The following is a 14,652-nucleotide window of genomic DNA, read 5'->3' on the forward strand; positions in this document are numbered from 1 at the left end:
AAGGGAATGCGAGAAGAGATGGGAAATCATAAAAGTGGTGAAAGAGGAGGGAACCTGGAACACCTTTAATTTTCCCTGGGGTTGACAGTCATGTAAAAAAGTGTCCCCATCGGGAGGCTGGTGACGAGCCAGGGGAGAAAAGTGCCAGGGAAGAGCTCTGCCTTCCCAAAGCAGAGCTGAGAAAGCAAGGCAGGAAGAAAGGAGCTTGCCATGGCAATCCTACATTATTTTATGGCAGTCTCTCTCTCCAAATGTGTTTCCGATACCAGCATTGAACAGCTGCTTCATTTCAAGAAGTAAAATGTTTTCTGGGCAGAGGGTAAAAAAAACTTAATGCATGCATTTACATAAAGTCTGAAAAATGTGGTTGAGTAATAAATCAGAGTTGTCTTTTTTGTTTGTTTGTTTTGATGCATGTGATGTGTTTTCCACTCGAGTAGTCTAAAGCAGTTCCTGTGAAATACATGAGGCTGTCTGGTTGGTACCACAAGAGACTTACATTCTTTAGCTTACAACCTGCTGGAACTCTGAAAAAGAAATTATTTAAAGGGTGACAGATATTTAGCCTGTTCTGTGAGGCCTGGCTCAATAAATAAGTAGAGAGAAAAATGAGAGGAGAGACTTCAGTGGGGACTAGAGAAAATGCGATGTTGTTTTGAATGAAAAGTGTTAGAGACATATTAGGAGATATTGGTTTTTCTAGATGGTTATATAAAACCAGCTGAAACAAATTCTCAGAAAATGAAATGCTAATATGCTGGTACAAGAAATAAGATTAAATTACTTTTTGTGATTAAACTTAGATGAATTAAAACAGTATATATTAACAAAGCCCTTGAAAATCAAGGACTGAAATTTTTTCAGAACATTGAGAAAAGACATAGCATGATACCCTTGGGCTATTTAATTTTTTGTATCTACTGAGCTTTGAGAAAAGATGACTTTTTTGTTGTTGTTGACATTTTTTGGGTCTGTCTGAATTTGTTTCTGAAAAACAAGTGGGATTTTTTTTTGAGGGGGAGGAGTGTATATTGGGAGGTGTTGTTTTTCTCTTTCCACAATTTAGATGAGACAAGTAATGGAAATAAAACCAGAGCACTGAGAGGTATTTGTTGCTGGCTCAAATTGGTCTCGGCCAGAATCTCACTGGTGAATTAGGCACTCAGTAGACCAGAGTAAATGAGTTTTTTGGCTTGATTATATCTGAGCAGACAATCCTTAGATTTTTTTTTTTTAACCTGGCTATATGGTAAGCCAATGCAGATTGATTAATTAATTGTTAACACTTAATGAAGAGCGAGCTCAGGATCTAAGAGAGTGTTTGAAGCAATGATTTTTACACAGTACCAACTTGCTTGTAGTAATGCCATGCAAAATGCAAATGGAAAATGACTTTATGACCTTTAGCAGAGTTATTCAGTGCCAGCTGGTTCATGAGACTACAACTTTAGGGTCCAAAAGGCTGAAAACTGAATAATTAAACAGAAAAGCTCTGAGAAAACACATCTAAAATTTCTTGAGTCACATCTTACCACTGAAGTGCCACACCTAAATTGGAACCCTCTCTTTCAAGTGGGGACTCCAGTCACTGCTTTATTGAAAACCAGACAAATCCCCGTTGCAAAGAGGATATCATGCTTAGGTGACCTTGAAGTGCTTAAAAATTGTGTGCAGCAGAAGGAAAACCTTCATTCATTTTCTTGTTTGTGTGGATGGATTTGTGCTTGTCAAGTATAAGCCCCAAAGCACCTCTCTTCTCAACAGTGGTGAAATGGGTCTTGCTATTTGATTTCTAGGAGACTTTGCAGTGGAAGATGCTTCCTGCAGGTGCACTGGGGCTGACAGCTCTTAGAGCTTTTGCATTTTGCCACTGTCTTGTTTAAAAGATTGTCTGTTGGACACAAGAAATGCTTTAGATTTGGAAGCTTTTCAAGGAGAGGCAGCATGGTAAGTGCCTGTTCTCTGTGCTTCTGATCTGCTGCTCGATGACTTTTTCAATGATTTGGATTGTGGCCCCCTTATCAATGAAGTAGTTTCTCATGAAGGAGCAGGCACCTTGAGGATTTCCTCTTGGATGTCCTGCTTAAAGGAGCATTTCTGTCTCCAGTGTGGGCCACACAGAAAATCAGCAGAAGCTGTGCACCAGCCTAGTGTAGTTAGGGCTGCTGTGACCCTTCTGGTGACAAGGACAGACCTGTCCTGCTGACAGATCCTGTGTGTATCACAGTGCTTTTGCTTTTTTTCTTATTCTACTGAACAGAACTCTTTGTAAAAAGTGCTTTTTGGTGGGTTTTTCTATTTTCTAAAATTTTAGGCATTTACCAAGATGCAACAAGTTGTAAGGCAAGTTGTCATGTGCAGAGATAAATCAGCATATATACATGGAATAAATGCACAGTCTCCTGCCCAATATTTTTCCTTGGATGCACTCAGGGGTGCTCTTATCCTATGTCTGTCTTATATCTTGCCTCAGACATGCAGCCAACTTGCTCTGCCAATCCCTTTACAGCTGTATTTCATTCAGGATGAAGGCCTTAGGCAGGGCAAGAGGAATGTTGTAAAACATTTAATGACAGCCATCTACTCTAATGGTGTTGCCTCTGGGTGCCTGCAGCTGTGTGACTGCTCAGTGTGTGTCAATGTTTATATTTATTTTGAAACACTTAGAAATATGATTAGCTCTGAGCCCTCTATCAAATTTATCTGATGTTGGCTCAGTTGTTTCCAAAGTTGTTGCAGGCTTGGGAGAAAGTGACAAGGAACAATGGTCAAACAAACAGCATGGAATTGCATGGCTTAGGCCTCGTTTCCCCAAGGCTGGCAATAAAAAATTGATTTGGGGTATGTATCTCCAAAGATTTGTTGTCACACGAGCTGACAATAAATACATGGTCTTCGATCTGACATTAAATTTACATTGAAAGGGAGCTTTGGAATTTGTATAGTCCAACCCAGGATTAGCTTTAAAGCGAGGTCTGTTTGTTCAGGGGCTTGTCCAGCCAAGTTTTGAACATCTCCAGGAATATCCTCCAGCTTTGCTGAGCAGTCTGTTCCAGTGCTTAGCTGCTGTTGCTGTAAATACTTGTTTTCCTATTGCTAGTCAAAGTTTTCCTCTCTGCAGCTTGTGCCAATTAGTATTAATCTCTTTTACATCCAAATCAATGACTGCATTACAAGCATGCAGAGACAGCTGAGGAGCAGGAGAGCAAATTCTAACTTTGGCTTCTTTATTATGCCATTACAAATGAAAAGACATTTCATTTGGCTGTGAGCAAATGTAATGAAAAAATGAGCTCATTTCTCAGAAGAGAAACAATCCAAGTGTTTCGCTTAGAAAATGCGTAAGCAGCTAAGTTTGACTAAGGACAAAGAAATCCTTGCAGCACAAGGAGGAAGTGGAGCAGTAAAACTGGGATGAGGCCCATGAGGTACCACCCTGTGCTTGTGTTTGCACACTCTGTCTCCCTTGCTCTCATCTCGGCCCTTTGGATTGAGTTATGACACACAGACTTCATGTCATTTACATTTAAAGTCACTTAAAATTTTCTGATTCCAAGTTTTCTGAAAAGGGAATGGGTTCTCGCAATAGTTCAAAATGGATTAGGAAATTCTGGATGTTTGAACAGGGAAAACAAAGCATTATAGAAAAGGGAATCTATCATATTTCTTTTGTCCTCACTGCTGCTGTGAGGATTTGATATATGGGTTTGCAACAGCTTAGAGAAAGTATTCTCCATACTTTTTATGGAATAACTTACTCCTGGACTTCTTGGCTGTCTCACTGTTATGGATGCCTCATGAACGAGTGAGTAATATTGTAGTGATAGCAGGGTAAGAGAAAGTGGGGAGAAATATGGAGGTCACAATTTTCATGTGCATTCTGGAAAAGCTCTCACTGTAAAAAGGGAAAAAGCTGTTTTATTCCCTCCACATCAGTGTCTGCTATCTTCAAAAGGGTCTGGCTGCATCTTTGTTTTTCTCTGTGTGAGCAAAGATGTCAAATTCACAAATGTCAATAAGTTGTTTGTGTTGCCTCATATTGACTGAGCAGGTATAAGCCAAGCTTCAGTGAGCATTATAAATGAGATGATTTCCTGCTTGGTGTGTATCCAAAGCAAACTGCAAATAATGGTGAACATTTGATTTAATTTTATTTCCCTCCCTTGAATTTTACTAAATAACTTGTCACAGATTTGTGCTGATTGCTGTAATGAAACTGAACACAAATGATGCAAGTGCTTACTGATGGCAATGCAGGCTGCTAATTAGGAGAGTGTAAGGGAAAGTAACCAACATAAAAAGTAACCAACATATGGCTCTAAATTACAGACCTAACAATAAATGGCAAGCTCTTAGGACCATCAGGATTCTTTTTTTTTTAAATTCCAATGTGTTTCTTGAGCTGTCCACTTAAACCTGACTGTATCAAGAAAATTCCTAGGATATCTGCCAAGGAGTTACTGACTGGTTTTCCTTTCTGTAGGTTCCCCTCCAACTCTACATTGTAGCATGCCTAGTTCTCTTTTTGTTGCCATGATGCTGGCAATTCCTGCCGGGTTGGAATGGATAATCCAAAATTCAATTCCAGACAAAGAAATCAGATTGTTTTGGACTATATGTAAAGGCAGCTGCTTTAGTATTTCATTTCAGGAAGACATTGTAGGGAATTGGCTGGTTGGGATAGAACAGGCTTAAAAGGATGAGGACAGAAATGTCTCGGGGAATCTGCAGGAGTTAATGATGTTGGTCTGAGAGGATGTCACACAGTATTTCATAGAGCAATGAGCAGCCTGCCCACTTATCTGCTTGCTTGCATCTGTTGAGGAAAGTGCAGATTTTCCCTTGTGCTCCTCTCCCTTGGCACAGGCTTTGTGTAGGATCTGTTTCAGTTCTGCACAAAGATACAAAGATAACATTGAAGTCCTGCACTCTGACTGGATGTGTTTCTTTGGTTTTTAATCAGCAAAACCTTAAATGCAGGGGGTTCAAGTCTGGTGCATGGTTTTAAAGAAAGCTGATCTGGAAAATGGTTATTTAAGTGAAGAAGTTTTTTGGGGAGCATGTTCTGTCAGACTCACTGGCTTACTGGAAATGTCATCTTCTGGTGTGAGACCAGTGTGGAGTCAACAGCCTCTTGGTAATTTAGATGTTTTCTGTATCCTAGTCTTGTTTTTTAATATGGAAGGAAGAGACTCTTGAATCTCTGTCAGGTCTCTGTTTTGCATATGGCTCAAAATAAGAGTGCAATCAATTATTTAGTAGCCACATCATAAAGGGAATGTATTTTCTGAGCCTTTAGAATGTTATGATTGAACATTACAAGGCAACTGATTTGTCAGCACTGCAGAAGAGAAGGAAAGTGGCTCTACGTTTGAAAATTGCTCCTTGGAGTTTGCATCAGAGCATTCCTGAGCTTTGTGTAATTCAATAAATGACTTGGACACATGAAAATTGAGGCTGAGTTGCCTCCAGTGGTATTCAGAGTAAACCTGTCTCGAGAGGAGAGGAAAGCAGACAGACATCCATAGGTGGGGACTGCTGGTTGCTGAAGGGATAAATGCTGCCAGCATGCTGCACTCTCTGAGCTGGGCCTCAGGAGACTGAGCTTCCCCTACATGGAAACACCTGGCATCTGCCAAAGGCCTTTCTGCTCCCAATCTGCCCTTGGGGACACTGGCTGTAATGATAGCAGTGTTAGCCTGCATGGGCTCTTTTTAATCTTGCAGGGATTGAGGGCCCTGGGGAGACCAATTGTTGTAGATTTACATGGGGTATTTGAAGATATTAGGAACAAGTAAAGGTTTGAATGAAAGCAGTCAAAATGAAGGAATTATTTGTACCAGGAACTTTGTGCTGCAGAGGTTTAGAACAGTTCTCAGCTACTGTGTCCCTTTGAGAAAGCCTCTTCCAGAAAGTCCCTTAGAAAAGGTGTGATGAAAAAATATAACTATATATATTTTGGAGGACCACATCCTGGCTGAGATTTCATGGAGATTCACGGTCTAATGAGGAAAAAGTCACAGGGTTGCTTCAGAGATTTCAAGTTTGAAAACACTCCAAGTATAAAACTGCAAAATAGGATGGAACTCAGGCTCATGAGATATCAGCCTAATGGAAAAACTGGAATATTTTGCCTGTTCATTGCTACTTCAAGGCACTGGCAATGAAGCATGGAATTAGAGGCCAAACTTCAGTCTCATGCATATAAGTTCTTATGCCTTCAAGAAACAATTATAAGGTGGAAAAATTGAGGCATCAACTTTATTGCTTAGACATCTTTCCAGGATTTTTCAAACTATTGTCCCCAAAACATCTGTTACAGCAGCATTCAAAATCTTCATGATTGTGTGCATCACTCATCCCCTGGGTGTCACTTCAGCTGCAGACATTTTGCATAGTAAACAAAGAGGTTTTTTCTTGCCCTGTGGCTCCAATTATCTTCTGCGATGCATAAAGGAGCAAAAATCCTTTGGTGTAAAGTAGAGTTGCTATTTTATCCAGGCTTAATTAAAAAACCCCAAACCCTAAACAAACAAAAACCCACCCCAAAAGTCAATTCCTCTCTATCTTAGAGGAGAAATTTCTAAATGCTAATGTGTGACTAAAGCCATATCCAGTCACATCCTATTAAGGCATCCTACAAAGCAGGAGACAGGCACATCAGAGATTTTTATGCAGAGGCAATCAGGATATAGCTGCAGATCCCTTTTCAGCTTTGTCATGTGCATTGCTCTCTTTTGTGCAGGTTTAAACTATCTTGTCATTATTGTGGCCTTGGTTACTTGTTGCCATGCCATCCATAACAGCTGTCAACTCTGGAATTATTTGGTCTGGCCAAAGTGATGTTTATTACTCAGGGACCAGAGCTGCTGGTGGCTGGGGATTAGAGGATCCTGGGCACTCTGGTTGGTGATAACTCAGCAGCATTTGGGATGTAATGTGGGTGCTTCAGAAAAGCTCTGCAGTGATAAAACGTGAGAGCTGGGCTGCAAGATGTTATCCTGTGTAACTTTCTGAAGTGGGGGTTTGGTTTTCATTCTGGATCTTGAGCTGCCATCAGAGTGCTGGAGTAGAAGGGGAATTGTAATGCTGTCTTCCCTATGTCCTACTACAGTGGTGGTTCTGCATTTGTTCTGAGAACTTTTTGTTGATAAACCCCACTGATGCCCTTCAGACACCTGAATCTGAGTGTGCTTTTCAGGCTCCACTTGTGCTGCTGGCTGGATTTCAGCCTCTGTCCCAGTCTGTGTTTTTTCTGATCTTGACAACTTTTTTTTCTCTGGTGCTTGCAGAGATGTTGCCAAAATTGATCTGCCTAATCCTTTTCTGCTGGAGTTCCTTCCACAGCTTCAGCCAGTACTTGAGCAAGGCATGACTTCTTTTGCTGCTTAGTGGTGGTGTTTAAAAAACCCTTGTTCTGGGACTTAAACCAAACAAATGAAATGCAATTAAATAACTGATGGATCCATGCATGGTAACCCATGTGTCCCAAGAACAAATAAACTTTGTAACACGCAGGGGAAAGGTACAATTATAAAGAAGCTTATTTTCCCTGCTGTTATCATGCAGCAGGAGGTTGGTGCTTTTTCTCTTGGTTTTGTATGTCTAAAGTAATTTCATCATGTTTAGCAATTATTCAGGCTCCCAGTTGTCATAGGGGTTGGAGAGAGAATTAAGCTTATTCTCCATAGCTATTCTGCTCTTTCAGAAAAATCTCTCTTTTTTCAAAGTGGTTAAATACAGGATCCTCAGGATCTGCAAGGTTTTCTAAATTCAGATGGGGGGATTTTGTTTGGGCACTTTGTAGACCAGCGAGTAGTTTGCTGCCATGCCATGGGGTCAGTGTGCTCTTGGTTTTGAAGAACAACTTGGGGAGCAGCTAAAGAATCTTCTAGTACCCATTCATATGTGCTCAGTTGCAGAGAAATGTAAAATATTCAGCATTTCCTTTTATGTTGGGACTTGATCATTTAACGTGCTAGAGAAACACGAGCAACGTGGAAATGAAAGATCTTGTCTTAACAAGAAGGACTTTTTCGATAATGAGAGAAAATCATCATGTCTATATTTGGTTGACTTGTTGAAATATAGACAGTTTTACTTCTAATATTGAAAATGTGATACTTTTGGCTATTTAATTTACTGTTTACTGATAAGAGGTGTGTACACGCTTCTGGCTGTGGGGGGACTGCCAGTTTGCAAAGCTAATTAATGTGTAAGAAGATCACTTGTAGATAGGAGTCATAGCTCAGGGCCAGAGATCTTACCATTTGGTCAGAAAACCTTACAGTTAGCTAAGAAGAGTGCAAAGTAACACATAACAAAAATAATCCAAGTGAGGAGATGATAGCTCTGAGGCAGAAATGTGGAAAATAAAGTAAAGCAAAGAGAAACTTAGGGATGAGTGAGTAGATGGGAGCTGGGGTGTCCTGTGACTGCAATAAAAGGCATTCTGGCTGCTCTGGGAACCTTGTTACCAACAAGGGAACAAACTCTTATTCTGCTGATACAGAAGGCTGGATTTTAGATGTCATCTAGACAAAAGATTTTTGGCAAACAAGATGGAGACTTAACACCAATTGGAAGGTCGTGAAAGAACTGATGTGTTACAAATATTAAACAAAAGATAGATGAAGAATTTATTTATTTGGCTACAGACAAAATAATGGGATGAAATCAAGCCAGGTACAACAATTTGGATTAAATTTTTTTATGGTGAGAGATACTGGCTTAAGTGGATTCCTGGGAAGCACTGAATCCTCATTGCTGGGACTGTTTTAGAACTTGTAGGGATAAAAAGCTGATAAAGGTCCAATAAAGAAAACCATTTTTTGTTAAGAGAGAGAGATGCTGTAGGTCTGTGATGAGGACTTTTTCCTGTTTAGGACAGTAAAGGTAGCCTAAATGAGAAATGCTTTATTGGTTCAGTCTTATTCCTTCATTGCTCCATGGCTTCATTTTTAGAGATGTCTGGAGCAGAAAGGCCACATGCAGTGACCACTCTGAGGCTGCCAGAATACCTGAGAAATAACCCCAGCAGGTGCCAGCAGCTCAAGGCCATCCTACAGGGACTGCTGGCTATCTCAGTGGGGGAAGATTTTTTTAATGCAGCTCTAACAAGGACCACAGTTAAAATTTGTTACCTTGAACACTTCTTACCAGCTCTCATTTCCAAATGGGATTGTGCTCATTGTACTGGTGCATGAAAGCCCTAATGCTGGAAGCCTGTTTTTAACACACAGTGAATGTGTCTGTTGGGAAGGTTGCCCCTTGTAAGCTCTGCTGGTAGTGATGAGTGGCTGTGCCACCAATCAAATTGATCAAGTGTTTAGTTATGTGTGGCTTGAACTTTATGATGTTGCTCTGGAGTGAAGTGACAGCCTTTCCATCTGAATGTTTTATTACCAGCACACTGAGGTGTTATTTAGTGATGTGACATTTACCTCTTGAATGGTATTCTTAGGGCAGTGACCTCGTGATAGTATTCAGGATCTCTTCCTTTACGGGAAGCTCATTGATGGTGCATTAAGAATGCACCAAAGTTGAACTTTTTTCAGTTCATCTGTTCTAGAACCTTCCTTCTACTTTTCCTTCTGAAACACTTTGACAGAAGTGATGTTTTCCTTTGTTGTAACTGTAAGCACAAAGCCTGTACCTGGTGCAGGAATGTAAACAGCCCCCTGTTCCAGTTCTGCAAGTTGGAATGCTTCCCCAGTGCTGCAGTAATGTGATTTGAGCAGTCATTAGCATGTTATATAGTTCTTCTTTTTCCTTTCTAGCCCCTCTTGGGAAGATCCAACAGCCTGTGAATGTACCTCCCATTGCATCTTAGAGCAGTTTGTTGATTGTTATATTTATTTTGTTTTGCAGAAAACTGTTTATGTAATTTCACTTAGCCTGGGCTATTCTATCCTTGAGGGGGAACACTTCAACTTGAATTATTTGCTGAATTAATCTCAAGGTGTGTTTTTAATTCAAGTCCCATGTTTAATTTAATACTGGGTGTATTAGCTTGCAAACTTAAAAATAAAATAAAAGGAAATGTTGGGTTTGTTTTTTACCTAGGTATGTATTTGGTATTCTTGTCCCCAAAGCCCATCCCTCTCCCTTTTTTTTTCAGTTTTTTCTCTTGTATCATCTTTGACACAAATCAGAAAATCACAGAATAGCTTTGAAGATTATCTTGTTCCACCCCCTACCCTGGACAGGGACACCTTCCACTAGACCAGATTGTTCAGAGCTCCATCCAACCTGGTCTTGAACACTGCCAGGGATGGGGCAGCCACAGCTTCTCTGGGCAACCTGTGCCAGGGCCTCAGCAGCTTCACAGGAAACAATTTCTTCCTATTATCTAATCTAAGACTTGCCCCTCTGTCAGTGTGAAGCCATTCCCTATTGTCCTGTCACTCCAGGCCCTTGTAAAAAGTCCCTCTCCAGCTTTCTTGTAGGTTCCCTTCGGGTGCTGGGAAGATGGCAATTAAGTAACCCCAAAACCTTCTTGCCTCCAAGTTGAAAAATGCCAGTTCTCTTTCCCTTTCCTCACTGTTCCATCCCTCTAATCATCTTGCTGACTGGCTCCAACAAGTGAAAAAACAAAGCCCTTCCTGTGCTGGGACCCCAGAGCTGGATGCAGCACTGCCGGTGGGGCTCACCAGAGCAGATTAGGAGGATTTTGTTGCATCAGAGGAAACAGCTCATTAGTTTGTAATAGTTAAGGTTGGTTTGTGATTTGTATGAACCACAGAAGGAAGGGCTAGATCTGACTGGAGCATAATTGTGCCTTGAGCATCTCATTCTGAAGGCAGTGCAGAGAGTGAAGCTCTGTGGCAAGGAGCTCACAGCAGGCAGCGATCTCTGTTTATCAGGCTCACATAGGACGGCTCCCTTGGCGCAAAGAGGTGTCCTCTTTGCCACCTCTGGCTGCAAATACTGAGAGAGGAAGAGCAGAGGAGGAAGGCAGGTGGTCACAGACTGCTGGCTCTCACTGGTTTGGGCTGCTGTAACAGCACTTGCTGTTACAAATCACAATCCATGTGATTTGGCACATGGCCCTAATCTGAAGCGGGCTGCAATCTTTTAGTAATTGCCTAAAATGAATTAAAAGGAGCAAGCCCAAGATAAGGAAAATGTTCCCCTGGAAGCCATAGAAAGCCCTTCTTTAGTATTGCTGTAATATTCTGATAATGGATTAACCAGGGCTGTCGTGTGAAGCGTTTGCCCAGTCCCTCAAGGATGGACCGAGTGCCTTATTTGCAAATGAGATGATGAGGTGCTTTCTGCATGTATTTCCTTCCAGACTGAAGGCTGACCTGGAGCTCTGCCACAGAGTTTTGCTGTGAGAGAGAATCTCTTGCTGAGGGTGAATTTCGGTGAGTCCCAGCACTTTTTCTGTCCCCTTCAGGCAGGTGATAGAGAGTTTTCTGAAAGTAGAATGAATTGCATTTTCCTTGGTCAGTGCCAGTGTTAGAGTGAGATTGGAAACACATCCAGCCTCAAAGGTTATGGACAGCTGCTAAAGCCAAGCCTGGGATGGGAAAGGGAGGTGGGCCACCTGCTGCATTCAGTTCAGGCTTTAGAGGAATCTCCTGTGTACAGGAAAACTGAATATGGAATGCAAAATATCTCTGTGACACCCATTCATTTAGCCCTCTTCTGCTCATGTGCCAAATGCAGCGTAGGAAGGGGAGTGGCTTCCTGATGAGCATTTCCCAAAGGACTCAGTTGCTTCACAGGATTTTATTAGTTACAGTGAGTTGGAAAATGGTAAAATCCTCCCAAAAAGCCATAGGGTCCTCATTTTGTGCATTAGGCTGTGTACAAAACCCAAATGCCACAGGGCTGCTTCTGACTTGGGATGTTGTCATGGGACATTAACAATTCTGCCTGGGAGTGCTTGTAAGGGAAGAAAGAGATGGTGCTTGCTGAGAATAGGGAGAGAATTTCAAGTGGGGAAAATGTAAGCACCAATTTTTTGGTCGAGAATGGTGAGCTCTGGAAGAAGTGGAGGGAAGTTTTAGGACTCCAGATGGCTGAAATATTGATGTAAATTATGCATCATTTATGTGAAAAGAAAAAAAATGGATGTTTTCTTTCAGTAGCTAAAATCCCTCAACCACCTCTCAGGTTGTGTTCGATGCTGCCTGCTGAATTAGGATGACAGCATAAGTGGCAGAGGATATTTGTGGTTTGTGGGGAATTTACAAGGGATTTCAGAGCAGCCTGGGTTTACAGTAAGACACGAACAGCTCTGCTTTCCCTGCAAGTGGGAGGACGGTCTCTTCCCAGAGCTTTCAAACAAGAGGCAGGGGAGGAAATCGAGCCTACATACTGTCTGTGACTAAAGAAAGGAAGCTAATGAGCATTCGTGGAGGGAGGCATGGGGTTAGATTCACCCTGTTTTCAAAACAGCTGTTTAGGTTTTGGTTCTTTTTCATGTAAACTTGTGGGTTGCTGTGATTAATCCCAGGCTTTTTGCTCTGCTCAGTGCCCTAATAAACATATAAATTAGCTCATTCCCTAAATGTTCCTTCATTAGCAATGAGCTCAATTAAATAAAAAAGTACTAAATACAGGTTCACTTGAAGCCTCTGTTGCTCGCTCTTGGACTGCTCAACTTCCAGGCTGGAAATTGCTCACCATCTGCTGGGATGTGATTGATACAAAGCAGGATCTGCTCCAGATCTGCAGTTTATCAATTTCTTACTTTTCTAAATCATTGAAGACTTGTACGTGCCACATCTCTTAGAGGAGCAAGAGTGAAGCTTTCCAGGTGGCACGAGCAGGGTTGGTGAGGGCACACCCCGAGTGCCCTGCTGGGAGCTGAGGAACTGTGAAGCCCAAATGCTGTGCCTCCCAGAGCTGAAATTGCCAAAAACTCACAGGTCTCGTGTTTTGTACCTTGCCAATCACTCACTCAGTGCCCAGTTAGTGATCCCTCTGTCCTTCAGGTACCGATTTACACTTGTGCAGTGTGGCTGTCAAATATCTCAGCTCTTCGTGGTTTATAGTCATACAAATAATTACACAGGGTACAGAGAAGTGGAGAGCTGGGACAAAATGTGTGCCAGTCCTCCCACAGTGCTAGTGCTGCCAGGTTAGGTAGACAAACCTGAAATAAAAGATTTCTTGAAGGTGAATGCAGGAACAACACTTTTTAACTCTGTGATTGTGACTTTGATGCTTGTAGTCTTCCTCTGAATTTTCCATACTTCTGTCTTTGGTTGGTTTTGTCCTGCATTTACAGTGAAACATGATGGAAAAAGAAATCAGTGGAACAGATTCTATGCTAACTCTTTCTATTGTGAAAACAAGCAAAATAGTTTTTTGAATCTGTCACTCTTAGAAATAGTTTAAAATAACCTGATTCCATCTAAATTATGTTAAAATAGTGTTGTTCTGTTTTTTCTATTCTATGTAATCTTACATAATTTTCAAAGACTTTGTGTCCACTTCTATATGCCAATTTAACTCACTAGTAAAATGAAATCCACTTACAGTCTTGAATTGAAATAATAGTTCAGTTCTTCTGAGAAAAGATTAAGGTATTTCTTTTAAGATGGAAGTTTTTGTTTGTTTGGCTGCTGTTGATGATGTTTTAATTCAGAACAGAAGAAAAATCAATATTAGAATTTCTCATATGTCAGAAGATCCAGCTTTTTAAACAACTGAGGTACTTACTTAGCCTTTCAATTAAGAGTCTCAGAATACTGTGGTTATCAATTGTAAAGCTTAGTGTTGGTGATGTATCTTATTAAAATGGTTAATGTGGATCTTCTCAATTACGTTTTAATTGAAATTAATCTGGAAACATCTACATGAAGGGCATGGTGAAATATCCTTCCCAAGGCTGCCATTTGCTCACAGCCAAATCCAGGTTAGCAGGTGCTTTGGCAAGGAACAGCAGTGAAAGTGATTATTAGGTAAATAATGCTGAGAGATGGCAGAGCTCCCTCATGGCAAAACAGGTTCTGCTCTTCCATTTCTCTCTTTTTCACTCTATGCATAAATCTGTATTTCTTGCTGTTTCAAATCTTATTTTATTTATAGAGCTTGTTTTTCTCTTATTATTCTATCCTGATTAGAATATCTTATTCCAAGTAGAACATTTCTTTGGAAAAGCTATAGCCAAACAGAAGGGCTGCAGATTTTGACCTGTGACTTCTCCATCCTTTAGATCCTTGTGCAATTCTTTATATTTTCAAAAAGAGGCAGTAGAATGATGACTAATAAATATGTAGTGGGCTGTATAATTTTGGCATGAATAGGTGATGTGAATGGAATAGAAAAAGCCAGTTTTTGTTTGCCACCTAAATGCTTTCTTCTATGTGGTGGGGTTTTTTTTGGTTTGTTGTTTTTTTTTTAGATCATGTTCAACCTTTGTCTTCAGTGCCATGCAAGTACTTAATTTTGAAAAGCACAGTTTAACAGGGGTGGGCTCGAATGCCTTTTAAAACAAGACTTCCAATATTAATTAACAATTAACTATTAATTGTTACTAAAGAATTAATTAAAAGTTATTTGCTAGTATTTAGATGGATATTTAATGGCTGAGGTCAATATGACCATTTTCAGCACTAATTTTTCGAGTCATCTGTCAGATGAGTCCCTGTGTGTGTGATCTGTTACTCCATGTTCCTGGTACCTCTGCCTGCT

General features: G+C 40.8%; 1 protein-coding gene across 1 annotated transcript in view; it reads left to right on the forward strand.

Moving 5' to 3' along the window:
• The first annotated feature begins 302 nt into the window (after positions 1–302).
• The window catches only part of QRFPR (pyroglutamylated RFamide peptide receptor), a 66,619-nt gene continuing 52,269 nt past the window's right edge, over positions 303–14,652 (forward strand). Inside the window, exon 1 of the mRNA XM_088164211.1 lies at positions 303–319. The gene's annotated coding sequence lies outside the window, so the exon portion shown is untranslated. The remainder of the gene's footprint in view (positions 320–14,652) is intronic.

The sequence above is a fragment of the Sturnus vulgaris genome, chromosome 4, assembly GCF_052056855.1.
Source record: "Sturnus vulgaris isolate bStuVul1 chromosome 4, bStuVul1.hap1, whole genome shotgun sequence".
Classification (NCBI taxonomy): Eukaryota; Metazoa; Chordata; class Aves; order Passeriformes; family Sturnidae; genus Sturnus; species Sturnus vulgaris.